Raw genomic sequence first — 12,115 nt, 5'->3', positions numbered from 1 at the left:
AAACATTTGTTTATAAGTCCACTTTTATTCCCCCTCCCCCTGCCCCGGTACCTGGGATTGAACCCAGGGGCATTTAACCATGGAGCCACATCCCCATTCCTTTTAAAATGTTTTATTAGAGACAGGGTCTCACTGAGTTTCTTACAGCCTCCCTAAGTTGCCACGGCTGGCTTTGAACTCAAGCTGTGATATTTGACCCTGGAGTAACCATTTTGTGAATATGCAAAGAGCCAGTTAGGTGACAGAGTAGATACCTGAGGACAGCAGAATGGAGAGGAAGGAAGAACCCAGGTCATTGCTGAAGTTACCCAGTGGCCACTGAATTTCTGTACCCTGGAGCCTACCTACCTCCAGGTTCTTCTAAACTTGAGATAGCACCTCTCGCCTGTTAACAGAAAGTACCATGGTTCATTTTCAGAATATAGTATTTAGTCTTATTTGGGATGTAAGAGCAATTGTAGCCGTTTTAACTAGCTCTTCCCTTTGCCCACCCCAATTTTAAAATTAGCTCATCACATAGATCGTAACCCTGAGCTCTTCCAATCAGAGCAAGAGGCAGTGCTGCCTTAGGGATAAAAACAGGTGGACTCCCCACCAAGTGTGCTTGCTTACCAGACTATTTTGGGTAGCACACCCTTCTGCAGAAGTAAAGTTTGCCTTGCCAGCTACTTCTGAGCACGTGTTTGATTCCTTGAGGCACCCTGGTATTTCTAACAGTTTGAAGTTATTTGTAGCTAAATTTCTGATTAGTGGCAGCAGGATGATAAGGTCCAGGATGTCGCCAGTGGAGTGGGGGAGCTGAGAGGAAGTGTCGGTGAAGGCCATCCATAATCAGGAGCACAAGAAAGCTGGAGGTCGAGGTGGAGGATGGGTGGAGCTCACGGATGACAAATCAGAAGGGACAGGAGGAGTGTGGGGCAGGAGCTAAAGTCTCCAGTGAATGAAAAGGAGGCTGACAGAAACAGCAAAGCAGTGGAGGGGAGTATGAACAAATAGCCAGAACCCAAAAGAGCTGTCCTATTGACGTGGAGAGGAAGAATGTATCAATCAGGGTCAGTTTCATTGTAAGGGACAAAAAATAATTCTTCCATGTAAGGATCCCATTTCATGACAAGCCTGTTCGTCTTCAGCCTGTCCTTCCATTATCATTATTTGTGAGTCCGTGGATGTTGCTGGGGATCAAACCCAGGATCTCACACATGCCAGGCAAGGGCTGAACCACTGAGCTAAACCTTCAGACTCATTATTATTTGTTTTTCCAATATTGGAGACTGAACCCAGGGTAGCTGCATGAATGCTAGGCAAGTGTTTTACCGCTGAGCTATAGCTCCAGCTCTTTCTATTTTTTATTTATTTGGAGAAAGGGCCTTGCTCAGTTGCTGAGGCTAGCCTTGAACTTGCCATCTTCCTATCTCAGTCTCCTGAGTAGCTGGGATTACGTTGTGAGTCACCACATCTGGTATCTCCCCTTACTCTTGTAATGAGATTTGCAGGTTTTTTTCTCATTGATTTATATTTGTACTTTATGTATTCTGGATATGAGACTTTGATTAGATATACATCTTGCAAATATCTTCTTTCAGTCCATAACTTGGTTTTTGCTTTTTAAATGAACACTTACTAATTTTTGCCAATGTTATGGGTGTGGAATTATTTTTAGTTTTAATTTGTGTTTCTCTGATTAAGGGTGGGTAAGGCAGATGTCCTTTGCCAACCAGAGCAATCCATTACTGGACCTTTTCCTTCTTTTTTGACTCCCATGCCTAGTGGAGATTCTGTACTCAATAAAGGTTCAAGACACTTGATAAACTGATTTCATGGTGACACCCACCCCAAATAATAATTCAAAATGGAATGCCTACTATATATGGGACACTAGAGAAGAACTGATATATTTTTTCCTGGTTTAATAAGGACTTGTTTTTTTTTGTTTGTTTGTTTTTTTGTGGTGCTGGGGACTGAACCCAGGGCTTTGTGCTTGCAAGGCAAGTGCTCTACCAACTGAGCTACATCCCCAGCCCCAGGATTTGTTTATTTTGAGAAAAAAGGTCCCAAACTTTAGGCTGTTCACAAAAATAACCCACAGTACCAACAAATAAAGACTATTACACTAATTATTCTTCTAAAGGATGCATTTAACATGCCAACTCTCATTCACAAAAATACACTGTTACATTTGTGTTGAACAGCCCCACACTGGAATATTATGTGGGGAATAACACACATACCTCTAACTCAAAGCTGCTCTCAGGTGCTACAACTAAATGAGATTGCCTTTGCAGTTAGGGAAGCAACTACTGAAATCATGTATGAATGGAAAGACCTGTACTGAATGGAAAGATTATTTTGGAGACAGTTGATGAAAACCATACATCCTTTTTATTGTTAAGTCATAAAGAGGTATCAAAATTAAAAGCAAAAATTACAGGGTAAGACTTAACAAAACTACTAGGAGCGTCAAAGGAAATGAAATTGGGACTAGACACAGGGCAATATGAATTAATGAACATGGGAAGGACGAAGATAGGGAGAACAGTGAGCATGTGCTGAAGACACTGGGGGAGAGGATCTGGTGAAATTTTGATCTTAGACAAGGGCCTAGGTAAAGAAATAATGGGATAAGATTTCTAAACCCCTCTATGTACTTCAGAGTCATCCTTGCTATTGGCGCTGTCTCTGTCATCCTCTCCTTCCTCTGCCTCTTTTTCATCATCCTTGATCAACTCCAGCTGGTTGTCCCCCATCTTCATCACCATCATCATCCAGTAGGTCCCCCTCCCCCGCAGTCATCTGCACCCCTGTCAGACTCCATCTTCACATTAGTTCCATCTTTCTTCAGTGAGCGGCTGCTCTGCTCCTCTTCCAATTGATCATTCTTTGTCTCTACTGCTTGCTTGCTCTGCTCCTTTTCAATTTTTTCCAGGCTTTCCTGAAGAGAATCCACTTTTTGTTTTATTTGGGTCAGTTCCTTCTTCATGGCCTGAAGGTCATCTCCTTTCAACTTTCCAGACTTAGATGAAGATCCCTGCCATGAACTCTTAGAATTGAGGCCACTTTTGCCCTTCTGGAGGTGTTTCCTGATACATGCTGGCGTTTAGAGGGTACGACAGCCCTAGCAATAGGAGGAGGAGGAGGAGGAGGAGGAGGAGGAGGAGGAGGAGGAACACGTGCTGGGTAACTGTACATCCTGACATAATAATGATGTTGAAAATCATAGTCCAAGTCAAAAGAGGAGCTGAGTAGAGGGGGCGGAGAAGGGTGTTCTGGTGCTGACCCCTACATCTCTGCTGCAGATCCTTTCACACCTGCTTTTCCTCTGTTCACGTTTGCTTTGCAGCCAGATTAATATCTAAAACCTGGCCGGCAATCATTCTGCCATCCTCTCCAGCTCAGTAGCCTGGGTGTTTCTCTCATTAACATACTGGATGAAGGCAAAGCCCTTGTGAACAGAGCAACCCACAATTTTGCCATACTTGGAGAAGATTGCCTCCACATTAGACTTCTTGACCACTAGAGTGTTGAGATTCCCAATGAATACACCGGAATTCATGGAGCGTGGATCAGTCTTGTTGGTAACGTTGCTAGCCATCGTGATTGATAAGGTTCCTCACAAAGGCGTAAGAATGTAGCTGAAGATCAAAAAAATCTCACTCAAGCAGAGTTCCACTAACTTATCTATTTCCAGTGATTTCTAACCAGGAGGCGGGAGGGAGGAGAGATTCCATTCTGAATCTCCTACTCCCAGATTCTATGAGAAGCCTACCACTGCTTGAAGTGGGCAGGGCAGCCATAACTGCTCAGCCTTCGTCTCTTCACAAAATCAAGAACTGATATTCTTGATTTCATTTCTCCTTCTCAACGGTCTTAGGAGTTTACACATGTGTTCCTCTTTCCAAAGGTAAAGACTGAAACCCAGACAGTCTGCTCTGCCTTAGATCCTGGTCAAGTGATGTGTAATGGGTTGAATGGTGGTGCCTAAAAAGGTAGATCCACATCCTAACTCCCAGAATCAATCTGTGACTGACAACTAAAGAAGACCTTTGTAGATCTAATCAAGTTAAGGATCATTTTTTTTTTTTTTTGTTTTAGCACTGCGGATTGAACCCAGGGGCACTTAACCATTGAGCCACATCTGCAGGTGCCCTGCCTTTTTTGTATTTTTTAAATTTAGAAACAGGGTGTCACAGGGTGAGTTGCTTAGTGCCTTGCTTTTGCTGAGGCTGGCTTTGAACTCATGATCCTCCTGCCTCAGCCTCCCAAGCTGCTGGGATTATAGGTGTGCACCACCACACCCGGCTAATTATGGATCTTGAGATGAGATCATCCTGGAATTTTGGGTGGGTCCTAAAACTGATAGTAAGTATCCTTATAAATAGATACACAGAGGAGAGACACAAGGAGAGAAGGAGGACATGTGAAGATGGAGGCAGAGATTGGAGTTGTTGAGCCACAAGCCAAGGCCACCAGAAGATAGAAGATGCAGAGAAGAATTCTTCTCCAGATTCTTTGGAGGGAGCATAGCCCTGCCAGTACCTTCATCTTGAACTTCTAGCTTCCAGGACTGTAAGAAAAGGAATTTCTGTGGTGATTTTTTGTTTGGTTTTTGGGGTTTGTTTTTGGTTTTGGTACTGGGGATTGAACCCAAGAATACTTTACCACTGTGCCCTTTATATTTTTTGTTTTTTTAAATACATATTTTTTAGTTCTAGGTGGACACAATACCTTTATCTTACTTTTATGTGGTGCCGAGGATCCAACCTAGGGCCTCACACATGCTGGGCAAGTGCGTTACCACTGAGCCACAACCCCAGCCCCTTAAGTTTTATATTGAGACAGGATCTCACTAAGTTGCTTAGGGCCTCAATAAGTTGCTGAGGCTGGCCTTGAACTCTTGATCCTCCTGCCTCACTCTCCGGAGCTGCTGGGATAACAGGCATGCACCACCACACACAGCAAATTTGTGCTGTTTTAAGCCATCAGTTTCAGGTTGTTTGTTGCAGCAGTCCACAAACATGAACTCATGAGGGTTGTGGAGCAGGAAGAGGAGAGGAAGGAGAGTGGGCTTCCCTGCCGAAGCTCATGGACCTCTATCACTGGCCACTATCACTGGCCACTGCGTGATCATTTCCTCCCCTCTCCCCTCAGCTCACTTCACTGCGGACTCAACAGATGTCTTGTCATTCCTGGAATGTGTCAGGCACATTCTCACCTCAGGTTCTTTTTTCTTGTTGTCTCTGCCCAAAGTGTCTTGCCCCAGACACACGTGGAATACTCCGTTCTCTGCCCTTCATGGAGGCCTCCCTGACCTCCTCTCTTAGGAATCTCCCCCATCCCATTTATTGTTCATAAATCAAAATTTCAGGTGTCACCACCACCTGCTGTTACACCATCGTATACATATATGTGCATTAATATATATGTGTATGTATAAATGTCCCCCAATAGGGCTTTCAAGATCATAAGAAATAATACAGCTTCTGCCTGGTTCTCTCCGGATGCTCGCCCTTGGAACTTGAGCTACCATGATATGAGGAAACCCAAGCCACTTAGCAAGACCCTGTTTCTAAATAAAATATATAAAAGGGCTGGAGATGTTTCTCAGTGGTTAAGCACCCCTAGGTTCAATCCCTGGTACTAAAAAAAAAAAAAAAAAAAAAAAAAAAAAGTATAATGATCCCAGCCCTGACTTTCACAGAGAGGCTATGAGCTATCATCCCAGGTACCTCAGTTTAAGGGGTTACTGTCAATAGCTTACATATTAGGATCCAGATTGCCAACTAGAACCACACAATGTCCTAAAAAGATCTTTTAGGATCATTTTGTGCAGCCTTCTCCATTATAGAAGGGGAAACTGAAATATTAATGATTAACACAATCCTGGCACCTGTAAGTGCCTATGAATATGAGCGTGTGAGAGGAAGGAAAGGGAAACAGGCAGAGTTGGACACAGAATCCAGCCTTTTCTTACCACTTTTATCTGAAAAGATGCATCCCAGGCACTCTTGCTCCTCTGCCCCTCTGTCCCTGTCTCCATGTTCCCTACCAGGTGACTCCTCCACCCAAGCACCCTGTTTGGAATGAGCTTTATGTATACCTCATGCTTGGAATGCCAGACCTGGCTGATTTGCCTCCCTAGAGACCCACTCCACCCTCCCAAGAGAGCTTCTCTTAGGACAATTCTTCACAAATAAGAAGGATTTGATTAAAAACACAACCACGGCTCGCCAGGATGAGCCACACCCTGGGAAGCTCTGGAGTCCCTGGGGTGGTTATTGGAATGACGGCCTGAGAAACTCTCACTGCGGTTCCCGGCACCTCGGCTTTCTCTCCCAGGGCGACAAGGGAACGAAGTCATCACAGGAGCAATGGGCAGGCTTCCAGCCCCTCCATTCCCTCTCTCCCTTCCCTTCTGTATTAGATTTCTAGGGTTACTGAAACAAAGCACCATGAATCTGATAGTTTAAAACAACAGAAATTTTTTTCTCTCACAGTTCTTGAGGCCAAAAGTACAAAATCAAGGTATTGGCCAAGCTGGTTCCTTCTGGAGGTTCTGAAAGAGAATCTGTCCCATGTTCCTCTCCCAGTTCTGGTGCTTGCTGTCAATGCTTGGCATTCATGGCTTGTGGATCCGTAACTCTAATTTGCCTCTCTCTTCATCAGGTAGTCTTTGCTGGGTCTGTCTTCATTCTTTTTTTTTTTTTTTTTTTTTTTTTTTTTAAATATTGAGATCGAAACCAGAGGTGCTTTTCCACTGAACCACACACATAACCTTTTTTATTTTTTATTTTAGGACTCAGTCTGGTTAAGTTGCCCACCCTGATCTTGAACTTGTGATCCTCCTGCCTCAGCTTCCCAAGTAGCTGGGGTTACAGGCGTGGGCTACCATGTCTAAATCCCTCTCCTTCTCTTGTAAGGACATTTGACATCAGATTTAGGGTCCACTCTAATCTAGAATGATCTCATCTCAAATTACAAAGATCCTTTTTCCAAATAAATTAATATCTGCAGATGTGAGGAAGACATACTTCTGGGGAAAAGGGTCACGATTTAACTCACAATGCCATCTTTGCCCATATGTCCAGAATAAGGTCTAGGAGACCATCCTGGTTCCTGGAAATTGGCAGTGGCAGTTGTTCCCGGAGTGGTCCATCCCTATCTACCCTACCTTTGCCTGGGCAGGTTCAAATACAATAGATAGAGAGCAGGAAATGAGAGGGAACCTCCTGACATCAGCAAGAAGTGGCAGCTGGCAGCAGGAGGAAGATAGGTAAATTAAAACCAATTCAGGAATCCAGAAAGCCTGGAAATGTAAGGAATCCCACGGAAACCACACCAGATATGGGAAATCACATAAAGGAGTTTATTAAGCAAACAGAGTGTCTCCCTGCAGGGTAAGAGAGAAAATGAGAGGAAAAGAAAGAGAATGAGAAAGGGCACGCACAAGAAAGTGTGAAAGCCAGGAGGATAGAGAAAGTGAGTAGGAAAGACAGATGGATGAGAAAAGATGGCGGGGTACTACAGTAAAGCAATTGAATTCCGCAGGGCTAACAGGGGACCAATATCGGAGAAGGATACTTGCAAGCTGACTGATGAACCAATAGCTAGCTAGGATGTTCACAGATTGACAAGTGGTTGGGAGGCGGGGAAAATGGCTGCATGGGAAAGGTCAGGGGGAGTAGCTTTGTACATTATGGGAAATTTGGGGACATTTAGCATCGGGGCAAAGAACTCAGTGGGTGCTCATGCAAATGAGAGTGATAACCTATGTTCATTGGGATGATTCTAGGCCATTGAAAAAACTTTATCAGGGATTAGGTTGACATACAATTGGAATGGCCCTGGTGGTGGGGTTGGGGGTGGTGGTGTGGACAGACATTGGCTTGGAGAGCTTGTATGTCATCTAAAGAGGGCAGCTAATAATCATCTTGCTCATTCATTGCTATGTGACAATGAAGGCCAAGTTGTCATGTCTTCTGATAATTTTTTTCATTCCAGGCATTGAACCCAGGGCACTGAACCACTAAGCCACATACCCAGTCCTTTTTAATATTTTATTTAGAGACAGGGTCTTGCTGAGTTGCTTAAGGCCTCACTAAATTGCTGAGGCTGGTTTTGAACTTGCAATCCTTCTATCTCACTCTTCTGAGCTGCTGGAATTAGAGGCATGCACCATCACGGCCTGCTCCCTTTTATTTTTTATGTTGAGACAGAGACTCACAAAGTTGCTGAGGCTGGCCTTCAACTTGTGATCCTCCTGTCTCGGCCTCCCAAGTTGCTGGGATTACAGGTGTGTGCCACTTTGCCCTGCTCAGCATCTACTTTTTAGGGAGATTAAAGAGCTTAGAATTGTGGAGAGCATAGGAAGTACTCAATAACTGGTAATTAGTATCATTATACTATCATTATATCTCCTGTGGCTACCAGCTTCCAGAACAGATGGTTCCCTAGGTGAAGGTCCTTCAAACAAGGCAAAGACCATTTATCAGCTAGGTCCACCAAACTTCCTTGAAGCTTTGCTTGTTCTCCAGTGGGAGGGAACCATAAAATGCATTTCACTCGTCTCCAGGGCAGCTGGGAGGTTTGAAGATCAGCCACCCAAATGCCAACGCTGAGGGATTTGGTCTAGCAAGGGCTGGAGCCAAAGTTGGGAGTAGGGTGCCCTCCCCTGGCAGAATGGGGTAAAAGCGACTCTAGTCTGACAAAAGGCTGACCTGGAAAGTCCGGGGTGCTAAGAGGATGGAGTGCTGTCAGGACAAGGTACTATCAGCAAAGGGAGACAGAGAGGCAGCTGGGCAGCAGGCTGGAGAGGGGCCTCTTGCAGCACCCCAGTTTAGAGCCCCTGCCTCCCTTTTTGTCTGCCGAGCTCTTTCTTGTTCCAAGGACATTCCCGACACCACTACACCCTCTTCAGACTGACCCAGGTCTCCTGTTATGAGCTCTCAGTTTGTGTGCATTTTGCATACTTCTGTGGGGTTATCATCTGAGAAATGAGGGTGAATGGAAGCATCCCCGGCCATTTCATTCCTAGGGTCCCTGCACCAGGTTCTAGCAGATGTTAGAATAAAAGAATTGTGGAAGCCCAGCAGGCTCGAGTGGGAAGTGACCCCAGAGGCCATCTGGCTCCATCAGGTAAGGCTCCAGTCTTTGTCGGGACATTAGAAACTCGAATTCAGGGAATCCACTATCTCAAGGACATCCAGGACTGTGGGCTGAAGCCAAGAGTCCTGGGCAGACATCCGGGAACATTCATTCATTCCACAAATGTGTGTTTTCTGTGTACCAGATACTGAATTGAATACTGTGGATACAGCAGCTATCCCCAAACCAGACACATTCCTGGAAGTAGTGGGACATATATAACCAGACAATTTCCACATAATGAAATTTATACCTCATACATCTCATGTGCATATTCAGACACTTGCCCTTACACCTACACATACCCATTTTGCAGGTGGAAAGGTTGAAACTCAGAGAGAACACGCGGATGGTGAGGAACAGTCTCCTATTGGATGAGTCTGGAGAACTCCTCCAGAGGCGAGGGGGTGGGTGCGGGCAGCTCCTGGAACTCCAACTGCCCGCTCTTCAACCACTGCACAGCAGTCGGGGATCAGAAGAGCTCCGGGGAAAGGGAGTCTTGTTCCAAGATCTCTATGAAGTTTTCCGCCTAGTGGTGACAACCCGGAGGACCCAGGGGGCTGGGGGGGCTGGAGGGAAGGGCGTGGGCGAAGGAGGGAGGAGACACTCGGTTAGGGGCGGAGCGGTAGGGAGTCCGCCCAGAGCTTCACAGTCCCGCCTCCTGCGCAGCAGCCGGCGTCCTCTGCACCTGGACCTCAGGGCTCCACCAGGGAGCCATCCAATGGTCCGCGGTGAGAGGCTGGACCGCGGTAGGTTGAGCTCCGTGCTGCAGCCTAAGCAGCCCTCAGGGCCCCGCAGCCAATGGGCGGACTCCTGCCTTCTCCGCCTCTCGGCGCGGGTGTGTGCAAAAGCAAACACTGGAAGCGCAGGTGCAAAGGGCGAGGCGAGCGCCGCCGACCCTCTGCTCACGGTTTTCAGGGCTTTGTGCCCTGCCCAGAGGCGTCACTGGAGCCCGGATTGGGAGAAGAGTCGTCTGAGTCTGACAATTACTTGTTCACTGCGCCTTCAGCGGAGTGGATTCCCTCCTCTCCCTGACAGGAAGCATTGTTAGCTGTTCCTTGTGTATCTGGCTTTATTTATATATAAATTTATATATATTTATTAAATATAAATTATATTTATATTTAATATATATATAATTTTTTTTGCATACATAAGCAAATACCTGTTTATGTGTTCTTTTTTTATTTTACACAAATATTAGCATACTGGGCATAGTGTTCTAAATGTTCCCTCCCCTTCTTCATGTAACATTAGATCCTGAAAACCGTTTCATATTTTTTTTTCTTTTTTTGTGGTGCTGGGGATTGAACCCAGGGCCTTGTGCTTGCGAGGCAAGCACTCTACCAACTGAGCTATATCCCCAGCCCCAAACCGTTTCATATTAATAAACATCTTTAAAAAGGCGGCCTCAATATTCCTGGGTGTAGACTGTATCATTATTTAATTAACAAGTCTTCTACAGAAGACTTCTAATGAAGACAATTAGGCTGTTTCCATTCCCCCCACCCCCCACCGGGGATTGAACCAGGGGCGCTGAACCACTGAGCTACATCCCCAGTTTGTGTGTATGTGTGTTGCTGAGGATTGAACCCAGGGCCTTGTGCATGCAAAGGAAGCACTTTACCAATGAGCTATATCCCCAGCCCCCTTTTTATATTTTATTTTGAGACAGGGTCTCACTCAGTTGCTCAGGGCCTTGCTAAATTGCTGAGACTGGCCCGGAACTTGTGATCCTCCTGCTTTGGCCTCCCAACTGCTGGGATTACAGGTGGGCCCCACCACCAGGCCTATTTTCAATCTTTGGACTTTAACGTCATTTCACTCACATGTGCGTACACTTTTGGAATAAATTCCTGAAACGAACTGCTTGGTCAAAGGGTATGTGAGCTGTAATCTTGTTAGGTATTACCAGAGTATTGTTTATGAGGTTTTCAGAAGCAATGTATGAGTGGGGCTGTTTCTCCACAGCCTCATCAGTAGAGTGGACACTTTGAAATCTTTATCCACCTAATAGTAAATTTAAAAAGAAAATAGATTATTCCTTCCCTAAACCACAAAGAGAACCTGGACTTCCAGCCTCATGTTGCACAAATAAGTCACCCTTCCCTGTCATGTTTCTGTCATTGTTTCCTTTCCATTATATAAAAGGGTCAAACAAACAAGAAGTAATAGAATCCTAAATGTGTATGCACAAAACAACAGTTACAAAGTAAGTGAAGCAAAAGTCAACAGATTGAAAATAAGAAATAAATCCACAATTGCAGTTGGAGGCACCAACACCCCATTCATCAATTAACAGAACAACTAGACAGAAAATCAAGTATATAGAAGAACTCAACAATACTATTGACCAACAGTATCTAATTGCCACCACCCAACAACAGAATACACATTTGCTTCAAGAGTTTGAAAAACATATACCAAGACTGACCACATCCTGGGTCATAAAACAAAAACAAACTGAAAAGAACTGAAATCATATGGAATGTGTTCTCTGACCACAACAGAATCGAACTAGAAACTAGTAATAGAAAAATAATAGGAAAATCTCCAAACCCTTGAAAACTAAACAATACATTTCTAGTCTTTTGTTTTTTTTATTTTGGGTACCGGGGATTGAACCCATGGGAAATTTACCACTGAGCCATGTCCCCAACCCTTTTTATTTTTTATTTTGAGACAGGATCTTGCTAAGTTGCTTGGAGTCTCACTAAGTTGATGAGGTTGGGCTCAAATTTACATCCTCCTACCTTGCTGGGATTACAGGGATGTGCGACACTGTGCCCAGCTAAATGACATGTTTCTAAATTTTGTAGGTCAAACAAGAAGTCTCGAAGGAAATTTAAAAATCCATTGAACTGAATGAACATGGGACCAAAACATATTAAAAATCTGTGCTAAAGTGGTGCTGAGAGGGAAATCTGTACTACAAATATATATGTTAGAAAGGAAGAAAAGTGGGGCTGGGTTGTGG

At 44.7% G+C, this 12,115-nt stretch overlaps 1 long non-coding RNA gene and 1 pseudogene across 2 annotated transcripts; one reads left to right on the top strand and one right to left on the bottom strand.

Annotated features, from left to right (window-relative positions):
* Positions 1–2,362: 2,362 nt before the first annotated feature.
* On the bottom strand, positions 2,363–4,056 carry LOC306653487 (heterogeneous nuclear ribonucleoprotein C-like; annotated as a pseudogene). The gene has a single exon. The product of its transcript is annotated as a heterogeneous nuclear ribonucleoprotein C-like (transcript).
* Positions 4,057–5,908: 1,852 nt separating this feature from the next.
* LOC306653026 lies at positions 5,909–9,684 on the top strand. Its single transcript, XR_013761616.1, has 3 exons — positions 5,909–6,088; positions 9,029–9,129; positions 9,455–9,684. It is a non-coding gene; the product is annotated as an uncharacterized lncRNA (long non-coding RNA).
* The last annotated feature ends 2,431 nt before the right edge of the window (positions 9,685–12,115 follow it).

Source organism: Sciurus vulgaris (assembly GCF_902686455.1).
Source record: "Sciurus vulgaris genome assembly, chromosome: 2".
NCBI lineage: Eukaryota > Metazoa > Chordata > Mammalia > Rodentia > Sciuridae > Sciurus > Sciurus vulgaris.
The sequence above is the reverse complement of the archived record's forward strand: the minus strand, read 5'-3'. Positions and strand labels throughout refer to the sequence as shown.